The sequence below is a fragment of the Eucalyptus grandis genome, chromosome 9, assembly GCF_016545825.1.
Source record: "Eucalyptus grandis isolate ANBG69807.140 chromosome 9, ASM1654582v1, whole genome shotgun sequence".
Taxonomy (NCBI): Eukaryota; Viridiplantae; Streptophyta; class Magnoliopsida; order Myrtales; family Myrtaceae; genus Eucalyptus; species Eucalyptus grandis.
In genome coordinates this window covers 14529393-14548008 of record NC_052620.1, presented here as the reverse complement: position 1 = coordinate 14548008, position 18616 = coordinate 14529393, and the positions used below count along the sequence as shown (strand labels likewise).

General features: G+C 37.7%; 1 protein-coding gene and 1 pseudogene across 1 annotated transcript in view; one reads left to right on the top strand and one right to left on the bottom strand.

Moving 5' to 3' along the window:
• The window catches only part of LOC104418371, a 34372-nt gene that overhangs the window by 2354 nt on the left and 13402 nt on the right, over positions 1-18616 (top strand). The gene's annotated exons all lie outside the window — the stretch shown is intronic.
• On the bottom strand, positions 11063-14219 carry LOC108957028 (annotated as a pseudogene).

Sequence of the window (18616 nt, the reverse complement as noted above, 5' to 3'; positions counted from 1 at the left end):
AATTTTATTTTTCTTATTTTGCTCTTCTTTTTTTGCATTTTTTTTTATAACTTCCTCTTTAGGATGAAATGCAATCGAATGGGTCCCCAACTTTCAAAAATGACCAAAGTTCTTAAATGCTTACTTAAAAACAATGGGGCTCTTTCTTCCTAGAAAAGTCACGCGCATGGCCCGTTGAAGAAAACGTTTTTACATAATAGATGAATAAAAACGTGTCTAGAAATTTAACCTAAATTCTTGCAAAATCAAAATAATTAGATTGTTACCCAATTTTGAATTTTAATTCAAAGGCAAGAGATTCAAGAGAATCTCTCTTTGCTATGCAAGGGCCATTAAAAGTTCATTGAGCAACAATAAAGAAATTAGGGATGAGCAACTAGACTGATTCAATTCGAGAATAAAAATAAACCGACCTTCCCCCGATTGGTTCCTAACCATAAACGTTACTTTAATGTAGAATTCTTATATATTCATTTACATCATTAATTTTATTTTGTTGATAATCTTGTATAATACTAGTTTTTTTTATAAAATGACAAGGTTGTATAGGCGCCATTGATGGCACCCATATTTATGCTTCCGCAATACTTGTCTAAACCTACGCAGAATGAGCTTGCAAACAATGATCAATGAGGGAAATCAAATAAATACGCTTAGGAAAACAATTGCTAATAAAATGGCAAGGGATAATAATATGCTGAAAAATCCATGAAATTGTATTTTCAACTTTTGTAATGTATTAGTATTATTTCGACTATTATTTTGTATTTGAGAATTTCCTATGTTGTTATCTAATCAAATTTCTATTCCTAAAAATAGAAATTTTGTTCTGTTATCAAACGGATTTCTGTTTCAGAAATAGAAATTTTGAGTCGTTATCAAACGAGTTTCTTTGCTCAGAAACTTGTCTGGGGAATAGAAATTAAGAAATTGATTTCTGGCCAGAAATCAATTTATGTTTCAAAAATTTTGTCATGCGCAGCCTTAATCTCTTGGGTCCAAAGCAAATCTGGTCTGATTACCTGACCTTCGAGATGACGGGATTAGTGCCCACCTCTGTAATTTTTCTTCACACAAAACCTGTAGATCATCAATTCGCTGACGGAGGATATAACCCGTGAAATGCCCAGGAAACTTCCTCTGAAGTCACAGACAAATTGTTCAATACTAAGCCTGAAAATTTGTAAAAGAGTGCTTAACTCCATGATTTCTAAAGGTCCGGTCCCAGTCAGTTGGTTCCACGCTATACTAAAGGCTGGCTTTATGTTGTACTATTCCCACAAAAGGAAAGGAAAACGAGAAAAGGTGAATCTCAACAAGCAACTTCGCATAGCCGGCGAAATGACTATGTTATGGAAAGTAGCAGACATCCTTTTCCAAGATGCGGCATGATGTGTATAGCCAATTAGCTCATAATCAAGTAGATCAATAGTCTCAATCAAATGGCTAAATTTTTTAGAATCTAACACCTGAAAATAGTTGAGATTTTGTCATGATCCACAATCTGATGCTTATACTTAGAATCTTCCACCGTGGTTGCCCTGAAACTTCTCATAAGGTTCCCGGGAAATGATGATGGTCCAGATTTATTTCTCATTTTTAAGTGCCAAGTAAAGCAAGGTACTAATAGATTGACTCATTACAGGTTTTTGAATAAGAACATACATAAAAGATCTGACGCATCCCGTTCCCACTACAAGAATCGTCATTCAATTAGGTACCGATCATATCTCTAATGACCTTTCTCTTGCAGGTAGTTTCAATTGAAAAAATTTCCTGCTAGATCCGCAAAAGGAATATACCACTGTTGCAATTTCACGAGGTGACATCAAATTGACTATCACATACGTCACATGACTCGAAATTCCAATGCAACTTTGACTCCACAGAACTTGTTATGTAAATCCAATGGAACCAGTAAAACACTGCTGAAGTGCCATAAAATACAGCAAACACAATTGCAATCAACTTGCTGCTAATAATTGCATCTAATTTTACTCCCATGTCTATTCTACCATTGCAGGTCCCTGAAAAGCAACCCCAAGAATTCCCAATAATAATAATCAATATTCTCAAGTAACTGGCTATGCATCCCCATAACCATCGACTATGCTTGGAAAGGAAACATGCTAGGACCAAACGGGGCATTGAGCAGAACAAAGTGGAAGCAACATAGATAAGGAAGGAGCATAAGCATTCTTTTATATAAGCAGCTCTTTGTTAATCAGAAGAAATCACATCACCGTAGAGAATTCTCTACAAATTACAAAGTCACTAGAGATGCGTACTCCAGACCTCCTTCGCCATTAACAAACCCTGCCACTTGACAAGCAGCCAAAAGCCATACAAAGTAATGTTAAATGGATAGAAAATCTTGATGGAAAAGAAATGGGAGTGAAAGATTGCTCTCAACAGTGCCTTAGGATAATAGATTTTCGTTCAACAAGCTATTAAAGTTAGAACTGAATGGTTGTGCTCTTGCAACATCAGAGCCTAGCAAAACCAAAGAAAAACAAGAAGAAAAATAAGTATTATTAGCTGAGAGCTTTTTAGTTAAAGTAAATGAAATAGATCATTGGAAGAGCATTCATATTGAGGCAAAAAATGCAACCTTGGTGAATAGGTTGACTTAAAGAACTAGATTTTCACGGGATGATTCAAGTCAAGCTTTTGATAGATGCAGGAACAATTTGATAATATTGTATGCAAATGCTTCTACCAGATAAATATCAAAACAAGTAAAGAGAAAGAAGATACTGCAGGCAGATTTTATACTGGTTTGGCTTATATCAAGCTAACCACCCACAAGGCAGAAATCCACTAGTAATCTCAAGAGACACTCTAACACAGTTGTTTCTACCCAGAGTCGATAGATCCCGTTATCAATAAACAAGCACTGCTATTACACTTGTACACATTTTTGAAAACACAGATTACAATCAACAAGAGATACTAACAGACAGAATCACAAATGAGCAGAGTCACGTTGCAATAATCCAACAGCATGTGACAAGATTAGATGCATGGCTTTTCTCAATTTTTTGCAGACTCCTTCAGTTTGATTTGAGTTTCTTATGTAGTCTTTTGATTAGCCGTTGGAGAATCTTTAAGAAGATGAAATAGCCGTTGGAGTCGATAGACACAACAGTTGGAACTCTGGCCGCCCAAGCAATTAAATTTTCCTGGCACTAGTGAGATTTCCCTAAATAAAGTTAGCTGCATGAGCAAAATAGGCAAGAACTGATTTGATTTGATCTTAGATCTTTGGTCATGAATTCCAGACCTTGACCTTAGCCACAAATCTTTTGTAATCAAAAGATGTCTAGGTCTTCCTATCTACCTAATATAATACATGATGAGTATCTCCTACAGAGTTGCCTTTATTAGCAATCCAATAAGTTTATCCTAGCTGTCCACTACGAAACTGATTTGTGATTTGCTATCTATAGGTCCTCCTAAGTACATTCAGGATCAAAACTTCACCGGGATCAAAACTTCACCTAGCTGTTCCTTATCATGGTCTCCCCAAGTCCTCATCAACACTTCGTTCTACTGAACTTGTTCACCCTCTATCAAAGTTCATCCAGCCTGTAGATGTCTTATCACTGTGTATATTTTCTACCACTATTAATCACACAGCATTCCTGATATCAAGTTCACTCAGAAACAACTAAATAGATGGTTTCATCAACTTTAAATTATCATAAGAGGTTTCCCAACAATTTGTGCAAAGTCAGAGGATCCTACAAGAAAAAAAGTTTGCCTTTCCTAGATATGCCAAATTTCCAAAAGTTGTGATGATCAATTTATCCTCATTTTACCTTGAAAATTCACTACTTCTCAAATTTAATTGAAATTTATTGTAGATTGTATTGCATGATCTAGCAGCCTCTCTTGGGGGTAAATCGAAAATAGCAATTTACCCTCCATATTGAGAGGATCCAAATCCCTATCTTGAAGACATGTAACACATTGAGTCTTGAGGGATCAGCATGCTATCTAACAACTAAAACAACCACCACAAACACAAGCCATCTTGCCGTGAACATGTAAAGCATATAGTGCAGTCTTTCTAGTATAGTGAAGTCCCTAGTGGTGTTTCTTAGCCTTGACAGAATTGTATTACTGCATTTGAAGGTTTAGGCTCTATATATCTGGGCATCATAACAACCATACATACAGAAGCCATTTTGTGGTGAACAATTAAAGCATATGGTAGTCTTTCTAGCAGAGGGTAACCCCTAGTGGTGTTTCTTGGCCCTGATAGAATCAGATTACTGCATTTTGAAGGTTTAGGTTCTACATATCTCGACATCAGTTGTATTAGAACGAAGGTTGAGGATGCTTTTTCACCTACACATGACAGCAGCAAGATTACTATACAGAGCATGATGGCATACAAGAATTTATTACCCAACCCCACAGTTTCTTTGTTGTTATGGAATTTACATGTTATTTCCCAAGAAACACTTTATTTGCGCCAAACGCTTCTGTAACACTAAATAAAATAGTTTCGACGTTTCTTTGCTATACTATCATCACCTTTGAAAACTGGGTAAGGCCTTCACAGTTAGTTTTAGGTTTTCCACCCAGAAAAAAAAATGTCAGATTGGCAAAATCTTGATCTACATGATAACAACAAATTTTGGTTATTATCAATTTGGTTTTGTTTCAAACTGTTAAATCTTTAGCCTGCAGGCATATGAAGTTCTCATCATTAACTTAGGAACCACAAAAAATTCTTTCCATGATCATCAAAAGAAGAGTTACAACAGGTAAGGATAACTATCCAGTAACCATAATGAGTGGATATTCATTGTCTGGTTTACTTCATCCAGAGAGATTTTCAGATGTATCTATTCTTTCATGCGAAATGTTAGTTTTAGTCTATAATCAAATCATTCCCGTAAGCGGATAATTTAAAATAATAACATACAGGGTTATCACGTTTATCAGTACTTCCATTTCCTCCATCTTTTAAAAAAAAATGTAAATGAGTACATAATTAACCAATATTTGATGATATTCAATTTTTTTTTTCGTTTCTTTAACGACCCTAGTACCATGTTAGTAGTCCTCCACCAATTCTACCAGTAGAAGCAAGTGGTTCAATCCACATATCAACTGAGAATCGAGTGGTTCACTCCACATCACTATTTATCAGGTCTACCGTGACCGAGATAAATGTTCCAAGCCAAGCTCTTGGCAACTACCCCAACCCCCTTGAAGAACTTTTCAAATAATAAATTGACTCCGATTGCCCCCAAGCAACCCATTCAAAAGGTGGTCACATAAGACTTCCTCCTGATTTCATTCTTTCAATCTAATTTATGTAAGGAAACATTTGGTAGGAGGGATTGGTGCCAAAAGGAAATGAGCCTTCAAACCCTATTCCTTTGCGATGTTTTGTTTTATTTTCTCTGGCCTGAAATTGAAATCAATGCCCATGGCATCAATAGTAGTAATGAAGATTCAGACTCGGACATGTCAACAGAATATTCAGCTTCCATTGAACGGAAAGAATGCCTGTTCCAATGCAGCCCTTAAGACATTACAAGAAAATTGTACAATAATGTCTTTCCCCGTGTGACCTACTGCCCATACTCATCTATACAATTATTTTAAGGGGAAGAGTGGACAATTTTACATTAATCAGTTTGAAGCTTGCTAAGTTTTCTACTTTCTAAAAAACGAAAAGTGCTTTCGTTGTAAATGGCACCAAGGGGTGCCAAATACTCATGTCAACAAGATCTATAAGGGACCATAAAACATAATAAAATCTCCACCTTAATATTGTCAACAAGGTCATCAGAGACAGCACACTGATAAGACTTGCTCACAAAGTATTCAACCAAGAATCAGACGTAGAGATTAAAATACACATGTCATATCTCATTTTGTTTTATAAATTATTCAGTTCCATCATATAATTATCAACTGCAGCTTTAGCACAGAAATAAGCGGTAGCAGAGAAATAAAAGGCATAACAGCGCAATTCAGACCAGTGATAAGAAAGCGCTGGACAAATGCAAAGCGTAAATAAGAGTGGTTCCTGTTTGATTTGAATCAAGCCCAAGATCTATCAAATGACTATTCACATGCATTATTCAACCCACAATAATCTATCACAGTGGCAACCTCAAATTTATATGTAAAGGAGTAACTTCTCGAGTTTGAAGATTTTGTCTTCGTATGACTCTTCATCCACAGAGGATAAGAAAGTGCTTCAAGCAACAATTTTTGAATCTATAAAACCATTAATAACATTGACTGAATGAATCAAGCAGATAAACTGTGATAAGAACCAAAATGTTCTTTTGGTGTGATAGCTCCTTTACCTATTCTCAGTGCAGCAAAGAGATCAAAATTTTAATGTATTCAATCCAAAGGAAATGCATCGAGTGGCAAGGCACTTGGACTTTCAAATTCAAATTCTGCTTGGAACAAGCGTGGCTCAGATATAGTCCAGGAAAAAGTAGAATACCACGACAGACACTTGTTAAGATATGTTGTAACATAGGACATGGAATAATATCATGTAAATTCAAAATATTTATCATATAGCTGATGCTCAGGTAGAGATATGAAAGGAAAGAATTATGCCTTCTTCAAGACGTAAATTACATGAAAGGTACAAAGTTAAATAGACCGGGTATCAATTTTGTCAGGGATTAAGCAGATAGACAGATACCACAGAATTAGACATGCAAGGAAACAGAAGAAGGCAGCTTCTTCAGGAAGAGTGTAGTCCTGAACGTAGTCCCTAGCAAGAATTGTATCGCTCCTAAGAATTAAGTATTGTCAGATAAACCAATAGGCTGTAGCATCATTAACTAGATTTCTGTTCTTCCATTTATTAGATCAGAAGAGCTGGAGCAACACTGCTGAATCACCCCTACTCAGTCTAAAAACAATAGAAAGGAGATTCCTTTGTATTGTCATAGTAAATAATGCAAACAGATGCATTAAATTGAAACTAAAAAGAAGAATCAAACATAAAAAGCAACTCAGAGTCTCTCTTCACAGTAGAGCCACATCGCCCTTAGATAGTTTCCATTAAAAGTGAGAGTGACACTATAATGAATCCCCATCTCAAAAGTGACATGACTTGGACCAGAACATCTCAATGAGTTAACCTAAAAAGACTAACCTTAGTCTACCACCCACAAAGCAAAAGAACAAGATAATGCTTTCCACATTGCCATAACAAGCAATCTATAATAGACAAAATGATACATAATTAAAATGACCAATCCATAGAAGAACTTCCTTAAGAACGACTGAAATGTCAACCTACAACTGCATAAACAACGGAGATCATTTTGAGACCTTGGCTTTAATCACCTGAGATATGGTCAGTTTGGCTCATCCTATTCTGAGCCTCACACTCGTGTACTTTGGGTGTAAGTGCAGCCAAAGTAAGCATTTTCTAAAAGGTCATCCATACCACTGATGGTGTTCTCACCTGAGGACTAGCCCTCTGCACCATCCTAAAAGCTTGCTACCAGGAGCCGTACCTTGTCCAAGCCTTCCAGTCCCAGCAGTCACTCCCCACCCTTGTCAAATCAGGGAATCACGATTTTACCAAATAGGGAGGAAACTAAGCAACCTATACTTCCTAATGGCAAGTATGAGAATGAAAGAATTTATCCAAAACCACAACCAACATCTGTGACCAAGCAGCTGAATGGGAGTCAAAACATTACATTACCTTGCTCGTGATTGAACGAGAGATGCAGTGGCAAATGATGCATGTGAAGCAGCAACATGTCAAAAGAAATTGAGAGATTAACCCGTCTTGACTTTTACATTTTCAAAGGAGTAAAACCATTGCATTGGCACCTAGCAAAATTTTTAAACAAGTCAGACCTCACCACGGCCCTCCAGTGACATATCTATTAATTATAAGAAAGTTTCTTTCAAGTTTGGAGAAATCAGATCTAAACATCGTCAAGTGCGTGATTCTCAGGTTCACAACTGGCATTTTGACAAGGTTAGTTTCTAATACAATATATTATAGGAAAATTTCTTTCAAGTTTGGAGATATCAGATCTAAGCATCGTCAAGTGCATGATTCTCAGGTTCACAACCGGCATATTTACAAGGTGAGTTTTTAATACAATATACTCCATCACAAGAGTTCCCATGACATCAAGAAAATTTCTGCTATATCTAAAGATACACTAGATCAATTATGCGTGATTATATTTTATGGCTACAAGCAATCTTTTAGAAAGAAACAGATCAAAAGAACTCACTTGATGTCTGCTTCCAATTTAAATGAGGTCAGAAGTTAAGTTCCAAATGGTAGCATTACTGAAGACAATAAAGATTGAAGAAATTTGTAAAGGTAGAAAGTTAAGTCTACAATATGATTTCTTTCAAACAAATAGAAAGTGATATGCACTTATCTAACTTATAGTTGGTTACACATTGAACTTATTTATGATTTACTACTTTATCATTACTACGAGTAATGATGTTAAATAAGACAATTAGTTTGTAAAGTCTCTTTATATCTGTATCCAAATTTTGAAAGTACAGAACGACTTAAGAATTGGCCCAACCGAGTCAAAGTGATTTGGCCACTTAATGACTGGCTTAGTACCTCTTCTGCTCCTACAAGTAAACAAGATCAGACATAGAAAGAGTTCTCAATAGAACTAGTCAATCTAGACCAAGTTTTAAAACACTAGCAGAGAGCAAAATTAAATCTGTCATCAATAACAGCTTGATTAATCTCATGAAGCGATTACATGATGTATTGCAAAAACCTCAGAAACTATGTTACACAATTTTCTAGACACATACATAATCCTTAACATTAAAATTAGAAGGAATAAATCATAATGTAAGAAAAATTACAAATAGTAATGGTGATGTCCCTATGTAGGAACAAGGTAAACTTAAACATAGTCAAAACTCATACTGTTCAACAACTAAACAGTGAAAAATCCACTTACTGCCAACTAAGATGGAGATAAACACTAAATTCTATACTTCCCTGCAGAAAATTTTAGTATTTCATCTTTCACCAGACTCTAATCAATCCATTCAAACAGGAGAAAGGATGTGAAGATTATTGCTGTCTGAATTGACTTATACTTTTTGCTTAATCTAAATCTTGCAGCTCATTCACTTGAGTCTTTTTCATCTAAAATTCCTGAAAGTTTCACAACACTCAAGTGTTGATGTAAATGATTGTCGATAATGAAAATCTTTTGATAGAAAAGAAAAAATTATGCCTCCCATTCATAATCAAACTATAACAAATCTAAGCAACTGAAGAATCTTACCAGCTAAAGGGCACCACCACAATGCAGAAAAAGTAACGTGGTAAGCCATCCATCCATACAAAATGGATGCTGGTTTTACAAACGGAAGGGCTTCTCCAATGTTAAGGACAATTCAACCCTCAACAAGCAAGTTCCTCTCTAACAGAACACCACAGCCCAACTGACCAAGAAAAATGCACTCCAAGATCGTCAGACCCTGCACAATGAAAAAGAATATGAAGAAACAGATTCTTTGACCTGCTTACATAGAAAACATCTATTGGCTAACGCCATTCTTTTTCTCTTCAAATCCTTTTGTAGTTAGAATTCTCTTCAAACACTCTCAGGACAGAAAGCTAGCTCTCCCAGGTGCTTTAGAATTCCAGGAAATCTTCTAAGGAGAAGGGAGTTCCCAACTTCTGTTGTGTTCCAGAAGTTTGACATGCTGATCTGACAGTGATAAACCCATCGTTGCAGGCTATAGTGAAACCATAACACAACATCCTCTTCTCCATCAATACCCTGAAAAGCATAAAGCATGCCAAAGATCATAAAGTAGTTCAATTTCCCCATGATTCCATAGATCTTGATGCTGCCACACCATTCCTCCATTTTTTCCCTTCACGAAATGAGGCCATTAAAGAATCATCTCCACAACATTTGGCAGATTGCTGCCTTATAACTGTCAAGATACTGTAGCTCATAGCCATCTTTTGGATAAATTTAGATCATTCTAGTAAAAAGAAGACTGTTAAGTATAAGTCCAATGATCCAAGATCGGATGGCTAAGTTTTCCTATGCAAGCAATTTCGTCCCAAGTTGCAACACCATGTTGCTGTCATATTTGGGAAAAAGTCCTTGGTCGTGACCTAGCAATAAGAATTGTTGAAGTATTTAAGTATTAAACCATGCCTTCATCTAAAAATTTGAGCTTTTAAAACAATTGACTTTGGTTTCACACAATTTCACATGGTATTGAAGATGGAGGTCCTGAGTTCAAGTTGTATAAGGTCCCCTCTTTGTTTTCATGCTTCAATTTTAGGCCAAAGCCCAATCTATGCATAAGGGGGAGTGCAAAAGTAATCAAATAAATACTAAACCACGCCTTATCTAACAACTTAAACTTCTAGCACAATTGGCATTGGTCCCACACATTTGCACTAGCATGATTGAAGCTTCATTAACAGTATCATGACCAATCAGCAAAGCTGAATGGTAAAATATAATCTCATTTGAAGATTGATGAATCAACGGTAAGAATCAAATAAATTCCTAGGTAAAATCCAGGGATTTTCTATTAAATTACGCAAAAAAAAAAAAAAAAAAAATCATTAAAAGATCAGTATCTTACAATCTGACAAACCATCCACTAGTATCTCCCGTGGGGAAATGGAAATTGTGAAACCTGTTTCAATAGATTTACTTAGATTTTGCAACCACACAACTGCACTTATACTCATTCAGAACCCAACCTACAGATTGGACTTCTTGAGCAGCAATTGTATCACAGAACGCTAGATAAATTCAACTCAAACAGACCAATAAAAGGAAGTGGGAGGAAACAACTTTTCAGGCTGATAGGTAATGTGAACCTTCCAAATCTTCGACAAGAAAGGATATCTGGGAAAGAAAAAAAAAAAGTTTGAATCAACTCAGTCAAGAATTACAATCGGGTCAAGTGTAAATTGATTTAAATGCTCAAAATTTTTCACATAAACTAATCATGATCCATACGTAACATAAAAGTTAGAACTCATTGCTTTATCAGCAAGTTTGAAAGCAGACTATAACCAAATGGGGCATGACATTTGCTCTTGAATTCAAGAAAAATATCTATGATTCTTATTTACATATTAATAAAGCTCAAAAGGACCCAGTCAAATGCTTTATTCACCAGTAATCCTCACAAGAGCATTGCCCTTCCTTGAAGCAATGAAACCTGCGGGTGTCCCTAACAGTGATTTCCCTTTTTGTAATCTTAGAGATATGTTTGATTGCATTATGGCAATCCCCACATAGTCTAAGATTTTTCACCACAAGTATTGGCTCCCCATCCTTGGTCGAAATCAACCCAAATGCAACTGCTAGCTTCTCACTGTGATGTCTTAATCTCATTTCCATCTCTTTTTCCTCCATTCCATCCTCCTTTAACGAAACCTGATTAACATCCGGTACATAACCAACCTTCCTAATCTTCAATAGCATCTCATCCAAGTAATCACGAATCTCCTTAATCATTGGGTGTGAACTATCTTCTTCAACAAATACATGGGTTCTTCGATTTAGCTCAATCCAGCTGCAACCTGGATTCTTTTTAACACCTCTGTCTCGCATTAGCCTTCTTATTGCTACCATATCTTCCAATCTACCAGCTCTAACGAACATATTCGAGAGGACAATATATGGAGCAGCATTTGCAGGTTCATGCTGCAAAAACTGATAAGCTGCTTTGACAGCTATCTCCATGTTACCATGCTTCCTACATGCCCCAAGCAATGAGGCCCAGCCAACGGAGCCAGGACTGAATGGCATTGTCTCAATTAACTTCTCAGCTTCACTTATTTTGCCTGCCCGACCTAGTAGATCAATCATGCACGAGTAATGTTCTGCTCTGGCTCAAGCCCAAACTTCTCCTTCATCATGTTGAAATATGTTTGGCCCTCATGAACTTTCCCAGTATGTGCACATGCAGAAAGTACGGAGATGAAAGTTATACTGGTAGGAGGGAAATCATTGTCCAGCATCTCTTGAAAGAGAGCAAGAGATTCCTCTCCTAATCCATGCTGAGCATAACCTGCAATCATTGAGTTAAGTGAGACAGTATTATGCTCGGGCATCCTATTAAATAACCTCCCGGCATCCCCCAGATTTCCACACTTCGAATATGTTGCAATTAAAGCATTATCAACAGAGATCCAATTTGAGGGAATCTCTGATTTGATTACCAAACCATGCATTTGTTTCCCCTGAGAAGGAGATGAGAGATTGGAGCAGGCACTGATTGCACAAACAAAGCTACAATCATCAGGTCTGTATCCAAATCTTCGCATACTGCGGAAACATTCTAGAGCCTCCTCTGAGAGTTCCTCGTGTTGTGAATACCCTGAAATCATAGTGTTCCACAAAACCAAATCTGGTTCCTTGATCTCTTGAAATACTTTCTCGCAATCCGACATGGCACCCTTGCACTTAGAATACAAGTCAATCAAGCCACTCCCAACATGTGAATTCTGGTGGAACCCTGTTTTTACGAGCTTAGCATGAAACTGAAGCCCGCCTACCAAATCGCTTACACAGGTAAATGCAGTGAGAACACTTGCCAAAGTATACATATCTACATACATGCCCTTCCTAATCATCTCTTGGAACAGCTCCAGTGCTCGTAGCCCTTCCCGGTGCTGTCCATAAGTAACTATCATCGAATTCCAAGAAACCTCATCTCTAGCCTCTCCCATCTCATCGAACATCCTCTTCGCTTCATTCAAATAACCATTCTTACTGTAGTACGTTAGAAGCGGATTGCTTGGAGAAACATAAGAATCAAGACCACTGGAAACCGCAAAAGAATGCAACTGCCTCATCAAAGAAACATCATCACCGCAAGCCGTGACCACGGCAGACAATGTGAAGCCATCCATGTCGAGCCGCATCCCCGCAAACAAGGAGAATGTCAGTCCCGTCTCGCCTCGGTCGGCAAAAGCAAAAAGCAATAAGGGTGTGCAACCGGACCGGGCATACCTAGGAACCGGACCGGTTCACCCGGCAAAATAGGGTCGGGAACCGGTTCCCATTGAAACCGGTCTGGGAACCGGTTCCCAAAATTTGGAACCGGTTTAAATCAGTCCGGGAACCGGGTCCAATTGATTACCCACCCAAAAACCAGTTCCCGGACCAGTTTTGGAACCGGTTTTGTAACTATAGGTCCAAAATCTCTTCATTTTTTTCGCTTATTTTTATTCTTACTCTCGCAATCACATGACATTTTTCCTCTTGGGTCTCTCAAACTTGTACGGCATTCCTCCTTCGTCGTTCCTCTTCCTTACTTGCTTCCCGCCCTCACAGCTTCCTCTCACACCGTCCAACGGATAGACGATATTCGTTGCCGCCAAATTCTTGTGTACTATGTGGATTGACCCGCTTAATTTCTCTTTTGTAGAAGGAGTTATACTTGCATAAATGAATAGCTTCATATAGTAGTTGTAGGAATAAGACTAATATTAAACCTATATTTGTTGCTAATTCTTTGCCTTATAATTTTATTTATTATAATTAGCATGTGGATCCTTAATTTTTCGTTTAATAAAAAAATTTATACATTTATTTATTATAAGCGTTTAATATTTCGATACAAATTAGGAGGATTATGTTATTTTCTCACGTATTAATATAAAATTCGAAGTTGTATAGGATATCGAGGTATTGCAAAATATGTTCTAATGAAAACATGGTTGACCCTGGAACCGAACCGGAAAAATAGAGTGGATCGGGTACATGGTCCAATACAAACAGGGTCGGGTACAAAGTCCAAAAAAGGGGAGCTAATTATAATAGGGTCGGGTACAGGGTCCAAGTCTAGACCCTACCCACCCTGGACCCGATCACCCCTAGAAAGCATGGTGTTGTAGGAAACGAGGTCCGGTGCGGGAATTCGATCGAACAGTTGGCGGGCGACCATCATCTGAGACTCCTTGGCGTAGGGGCGATGATGGCATTAAAGGAGAACACGTTCGGGTTCGGGGTCACGTCGAAGGCGCGGCGAGTGGCCAGAAGGCAGCGACATTTGGAGTAGAGGAGGATGAAGTGGTTGGAGAGGTAAGTGGAGGGAGGGACGAGGGACTTGATGTACAGGGTGTGGAGGGATTTGCCGGTCAAGAAGTCCCTCTCAACTATGCAGTGCTTCAGGAGGTAGCGGAAGTTGTGGAGGTTCCATGAGAGTTGGTTCATCTCACACCAAGCAGTGCCGATCAAGAAAGACTATAGATCAAACAGGGCAGATGCCAAGAACCCTCCTTTATTCATCCTTTGCACCTTTTTGGGGATGCTGAGGATTACCCAAGAACCTAAGTAGTGATGTTAGAAGCATGAATTGGATCGAACACGATCTGTTTACGCAATTTCTAAAGAATGTCTTTGAATTGCAGTTTTAGAACACGAAGAACCCTCTAAAAAAAAATTCAGATCTCAGCAATTGCACTTATACATATTTATAGCAGTTGGTCGTTGCTGGGTTGAATAGACTTCCACCGCCAAAACCTCATAAGAAATAAAGTGACAACAACATAAATGATTCATAAATTTCATGTTAGAAGATATGATTTTGTAATCTCTTTTGATAGGAATTCTAATATACTTTAGGATAGAAAAAAGATAGGCAAATATAGAATTTCCTTTATTATTTCTCTTCATTGTAATTAAATACAGAATTACATGTACATAATCAAATATCAATGAAATTGAAGACAATTGCTTCTTCGCACTTCATCTCCCGAGCATCTTCATCTTCTTTTTCTGACATGGTATCAGAGCCATTCCGGTTTTGAACTAATTTGCTTCCGCTTCCGATTGCCTCATACACCAGCCTCGACTTTCGAACAAGATTGCCAAAGGAATCAAAATCCTTGATTGCCTGAAGGACCTGTATCTGCATAGAGGAGATAACAGAGGAATCAATTTTTTTCCAACATGACAACACCATCAGATCTTACCTCACCTCCCGTCGATGAATCTGCATCAGACGCTTCAACACGAGCCTTGGAATACCGAGATCTAGCCACTATATGTGACACCCCTCGACGGCCCCCGATCCAATTTGGGTCGCCACAGTTTGCTTACCATTTACTTTCCTAATAACATGTCACTCTGATACCATTTCAATTGCAGCGGGTCCATACAACATAAGGGGTTTACACCTTCTTCTTTTTTTCTGATAGGTCCCTTGCGCAATTCACATACGGAAGCACATCTAACAAACTCCCTTCCCTACATTCAGAAAACGATGCACACCTACTAAACATTTATAAGTAAAAGCCGAACACGTTTATTTACATAGAGCTAATGGACATCTTTAGTCCGTACATCAAAATGCCATAGTTTTCTATACTAGGCTACACTTTAAAAGATGACCGACATCTCCTCCCACAATCGTATGCTTAAGGTCCATCAACCAGTGTCGGCGTCCAAAGGTTCCCTCCTTTTGATATCCTTCTCCTCGCGGTCATATCCAACCGTTTAAACCATCTACTAATCGAAATGTTATTCCCAAAAAAAGGGGTGAAGACAACCACTCAAATAGTAAAGGAATTCAATAACAACTCGATGCATCATACAAATCATACATGCATTGCAGGCGTAACTTACCTTGCAGCCATGCGTAATACTATCATACATCATCATGTCTTATCATCATGCATATCATATCATCATATGTCATCATCATAATCATCATCATGGCATCATTATATCATACATGTCATCCTTATCATGACATCATCACATCACATATTATCATCATCTACATGCATATCATCATGCATATCATACCATGGGTGATCATCATATCACATCACATATCATCATGCATATCATCATGCATATCATACCCTGGGTGATCATCATATCACATCACATATCATCATCATCATCATGCATATCATACCCTGGGTGATCATCATATCACATCACATATCATCATCATCATCATGCATATCATCATGCATATCATACCATGGGTGATCATCATATCACATCACATATCATCACCATCATCATGCATATCATCATGCATATCATACCATGGGTGATCATCATATCACATCACATATCATCACCATCATCATGCATATCATCATGCATATCATACCATGGGTGATCATCATATCACATCACATATCATGCATATCATCATGCATATCATACCATGGGTGATCATCATATCACATCACATATCATCACCATCATCATGCATATCATCATGCATATCATACCATGGGTGATCATCATATCACATCACATATCATGCATATCATCATGCATATCATACCATGGGTGATCATCATATCACATCACATATCATCACCATCATCATGCATATCATCATGCATATCATACCATGGGTGATCATCATATCACATCACATATCATCACCATCATCATGCATATCATCATGCATATCATACCATATCATGCCATGAGTTAATTTTTCATCTTTATCTTTAAATTTGATCACCACATCACCCTTCCTCGATTCATCAATTTCATCCCATATTTTACACTCGCATCCCATGTGAGAAAAACCTCCGGGCATGTATCCAAGATACAACCGGGCATCCGGCCCCCCCACATTCCGGGCATCTCGCATCCCAACTAGCATCACGAGGAACCTCCGGGCATGTATCCAAGATACAACCGGACATCCGGCTTTTACCCTTCTAGCCGGGCATCTCGCACCCAAATTCTGGCATTGCGAGGCATTCCCTTCGGGCAAAGACCTCCGACAGGGCTTCCGGAATTATGTACCGACATACCACCAGGCCTCCCCTGGAATTACGTACCGTATACCACCGGGCATCCCGACACTCCGGGAAATCCGGCAATGTATCTCTATACATTCCGGCCATCATCCTCCACCACAACCATTTCCTCATTTACCATCATTCACATTTACCATTTCTTTATCTCAATTTAACATAGCAATTGGCATGGCATCAAACAAATCACACTTGACATGGAATTCACACTTGCATCTCAATTCAAATGTCATACACATACCAAAACTTTATCACACATGCATCTCAATTCAATACATGTACCAAGACTTTATCACATATATGCCACACAAATAAAATTGAATCCATGGCCAAATAAAAATCTATTTTATTTTATTTTATTTTATTATTTTATTTATTTATTTATTATTTAATATCAATAAATTCCCAAAATTATCAAAATCCAAGAAATTATTAAACAAACCCATAGGATGATAATTACTTGCAAAATTCATGGCCAAATTGAATATTTACTAAATCTCACAATTTTCCCAAAACATCCTATGATTCTCGGATTAAACCAGAATGCACGGTTTCCGAATAAATTCAATTAAAATAATCATATTGCCTCCAAAAATTATGAAATTTTACTGGGTTATAGCCAAGACATTTTCGTATAACTTTCATGAATAAATCCAAGTCAGATTACTTATAGATTATTTTATTCAACCTCACGAAGCTTCTGGAACCCTTACCGCATCGTCCAGAATACACATCTCCGAAATACTGAGATTTAACCTACCTATTCTCTTTCGTTTTCTCTGTAATTTGGATATGTTATGTATAAAGGTGTCCTTTACAAGTTTCATGAAGAGATCTAGGTCAAATAACCAAATTATGGTCACCATTTAAGTCCATGAAGTCTCGGGTGTCTCGGAACACATCACCAGAAACATCGTCCCCAAGATCTAGCCGATTTACTAGGCTATACTTGTTCATTTCTCTTAAAATTTTATTATGTTGTAGTTTAAGGTGTTACCTACAACTTTCATGAAGACATCGAAGTCAGATCTTCAACAAAAATCAACATGCAATCAAGAATCCAACAAGAGGTCAGTGAAAACTTCACAGATCTGAGGTCTCCGTATAACAAGACTTAAACCCCTCAAATCTCCATAATTTTCCACGAAATTTCATTATGTTATATTAAAATATGTTAGCTACAACTTTCATGAAGATATCACAGCCAAAATCGAACTCTAAACATGCATGCAAGCTCTCACAACATTATGACTCAAACAGTTCATACGAAAATATTCCAGATCTAGCATCTCCGTAGGATGAGGGTTTGACCCCTCAAATCTCCATAATTTTCCACGAAATTTCAGTATGTTATATTAAAATATGTTAGCTACAACTTTCATGAAGATATCACATCCAAAATCGAACTCTAAACATGCATGAAAGCTCTCACAACATTCTGACTCAAACAGTTCATACGAAAATATTCCAGATCTAGCATCTCCGTAGGATGAGGGTTTGACCCCTCAAATCTCCATCATTTTCCACGAAATTTCAGTATGTTATAGTTCAAGATGTTAGATACAACTTTCATGAAGAAATAGAAGCCAAAATCGGACTCTAAACACATATGCAAGCTCAAACAAGTTTCTGACTCCCAACAGTTCATGCGAAAACATTGGTGCAAGAGTAGAAAGTGGATTCCCAACTTGCCTCTAGACCTCACGAACAGCACGAGCGGACGGCACACGGCGGCGAACGGGCTCCTTTCTCTCCCTCTCGGCTTCCTCTCTCTCTCGCACGATTCTCTCTCTCTCTCCCTCCACTTGGCCGAAT